The following is a 3201-nucleotide window of genomic DNA, read 5'->3' as shown; positions in this document are numbered from 1 at the left end:
CTTCTGGGGAGGGGGAGGGAGAGAGGGGGGGGAGAAGAAGTGGAGAGAGGAGGGAGGGGGAGTGTGAGAGGGAGGGGGAGTGAGAGAGAGGCGGGGGTGAGAGAAGGGGGGAGAGGGGGAGAGGAAGAGAGGGGGGAGAGGGGAAGAGGGGGGGTGGGGGAGAGGGGGGAGAAGTGGAGAGAGGTGGGAGAAGAGAGCGGGGGGGGTGAGATAGGGGGGGAGAAGAGGAGAGGAAAAGTGCACAAGAGGAGATGGGGGGAGGAGGTGGAGAGAGGTGGGAGGAGAGAGCGGGGGGGAAGAGAGAGAGGGGGTGAGAGAGAGGGGGTGAGAGAGAGGGGGTGAGAGAGAGAGGGGGTGAGAGAGAGGGGGTGAGAGAGAGGGGGTGAGAGAGAGGGGGTGAGAGAGAGGGGGTGAGAGAGAGGAGGGTGAGGGGGCGTGAGAGAGAGGGGGTAGAGAGCAGGGGGAGAGAGCAGAGGGGGAGGAGGGAGGAGGGGGAGGAGGGAGGAGGGGGAGGAGGGAGGAGGGGGAGGGGGGGAGAGGAGAAGAGGGAAATTAAAAGAACAAAACAAAGTGAGGACCATTGCCGTACAAATCACAAACGTTAGACTTTAGAAACACAGCGCAGCAACAGGCCCTTCGGCTAGCGATTACCCCGTACGTTAGCGCTCTCCAACACACACTTCGCTCAACACCTCCGCTCAGTCCGCCTTAACCAACCTGATCTCCCGGTGGCTCAGCACTTCAACTCCCACTCCCACTCTGACCTTTCTGTCCTGGGCCTCCTCCATTGTCAAAGTGAGGCCCACCGGAAATTGGAGGAACAGCACCTCATATTTCGCTTGGGCAGCTTACACCCCAGCGGTGTGAACATTGACTTCTCTAACTTCAGATAGTCCCTCCTTTTTCCCTCTCTCTCTCCTCCCCCTTCCCAGTTCTCCCACTAGTCTTCCTGTCTCCGACTACATCCTATTTCTGTCCCGCCCCCTCCCCTGACATCAGTCTGAAGAAGGGTCTCGACCCGAAACGTCGCCCATTCCTTCTCTCCAGAGATGCTGCCTGACCCGCTGAGTTACTCCAGCATTTTGTGTCAACCTTTGGAGTGTGTTCAATTCAGACCAATGAACACTACAAACACCGATTAAACTACAAACTCCAAGGTTATTTGTGTTTAGTTTATTAGTAATGCGTGTACCGAGGTACAGTGAAAAGCTGACAGTATCTCTGCGTACCATCTAGTCATAGAAAAGGCAATACAAACTATCTTGGTTCCACCTTGGGCTTTTGTGTTGCACTGATATTGTTTAGTTTTTCTTAATTCATTGACATTTTTTGTGCTTGTCTGTTGAAGTTATCTGTAATTATTGTGTTTATTGGGCTACAGAGCTGCTGCAAGTAAGAGTCTTGAAGCGGGTGCTGGTTTCTGATGGATAATGGATAGAATGCCAAGTCCAGGCAATTTGTTGTTGGCAGAATTAGCACCAACGGGGAGAGAGGTTTAAATCCATCTTCCAAACAACAAACCATCAAACCACTTTTGACAAAGAGTCAAAAGATTCATCAGACAACTGTCGCAAAAAGGGAAACCACATTACAGTGTGAGTGTGTCTCAAACATTAGAGGGATGTGTTGGAGACTTTGGATGCAGTCTGTCAAGCTATTGGTTCAGCTCATCTGTGTAGGTCGTACGTGCAGAACACACGCACACACATGCACGCACACACACGAACATGAACGCTCACACGAACACACAAACGAAACCGAATGAACGCACACGCACAAACACGAACACGCACGAACGTGAACGCGCACACACACGCACACACGCAAAACCGAACGAACGCACACGCACAAACACACACACGCACGAACATGAACGCGCGCAAACATACGCACAAAACCGATCGCACACGCAAATGCACAAGCACACACACACGAACATGAACGCACACACAGACGCGCACAAGGACACACACAAAACCGAACAAACGCACACGCACAAACACACAGATGCACACAAACACGAAGGCGCACACACACAAACGTACGCACACATTCACCAACACAAACGTGCACACACGCAGGTGCACATGAACACAAACATGAATGCACACACACACACACGGATGCACACAAACACGAACATACATGAATGCGCACACACACAAACGAACACACACACCACAATCTCGAACACAAACACACACGAAACACATACATACACACACACGCACATGTAATGAAAGGGAACTGCAGATGCTGGTTTAAACCAAAGGTAGACAGAAAATGCTGGAGTAACTCATCAGGTCAGCTAGCATCTCTGGAGAAAATGGACAGGTGACGTTTCGGGTCGGGACTATTCATCAGACAGATCAGGGCGGTAGAGTTGCTGCCTCACAGCGCCGGAGACCCGGGTTCCATCCTCACTACGGGTGCTGCCTGTACGGAGTTTGTACGTTCTCCCCGTGACCTGCGTGGGTTTTCTCCGAGATCTTCGGTTTCCTCCCACACTCCAAAGACGTGCAGGTTTGTAGGTTAATTGGCTTGGTAAATGTAAAAATAGTCCCTAGTGTGTGTAGGATAGTGTTAGTGTGCGGGGTTCGCTGGTCGGCGCGGACCCGATGGGCCGAAGGGCCTGTTTCCGCGCTGTATCTCTAAACTAAACTGAACATTTTGTGTCCATCTCTGCTGTGAGACACCGTTTAGTTCTCTGTTTCACTGCATGGAGACCCGTACAATAATAGAGAAGGATATTGTCGGGTTGTATCACGGCTTGGTTTGGGAACAGCTCTGCCCAAGACCGCAAGAAATCACAGAGAGTTGTGGATGTAGCCCGGTCCATCGCACAGACCAGACTCCCCCACCAGTGATTCCATCTACACTTCACGCTGCCTCGGCAAAGCAGCCGGCAGAATCAAAGGCCTTTCCCAACCAGATCATTCCGTTTAGGGAAAATGACAATAAAACTCTCTTGAATCTTCTCCCCGCTCCCGACCGGCAGAAGGTACAGAAGCTTGAAAGCGCGCACCACCAGACTCAGGAATAGCTTCTTCCCCTCTGTTATCAGGCTTCTGAACGGCCCTTCCATAAGCTAGGGCACTGTCCGATTCACCTCTACCCCATTGCGGACATTGGACTTTGTCTGTGGAACTGGTGCACTACACTGCTGAGAGTTATATTCTGCACTCTGTATCTCCCCCTTTT

This window comes from Rhinoraja longicauda, chromosome 5 (genome assembly GCF_053455715.1).
Source record: "Rhinoraja longicauda isolate Sanriku21f chromosome 5, sRhiLon1.1, whole genome shotgun sequence".
NCBI classification, from domain to species: domain Eukaryota; kingdom Metazoa; phylum Chordata; class Chondrichthyes; order Rajiformes; family Arhynchobatidae; genus Rhinoraja; species Rhinoraja longicauda.
The sequence above is the reverse complement of the archived record's forward strand: the minus strand, read 5'-3'. Positions refer to the sequence as shown.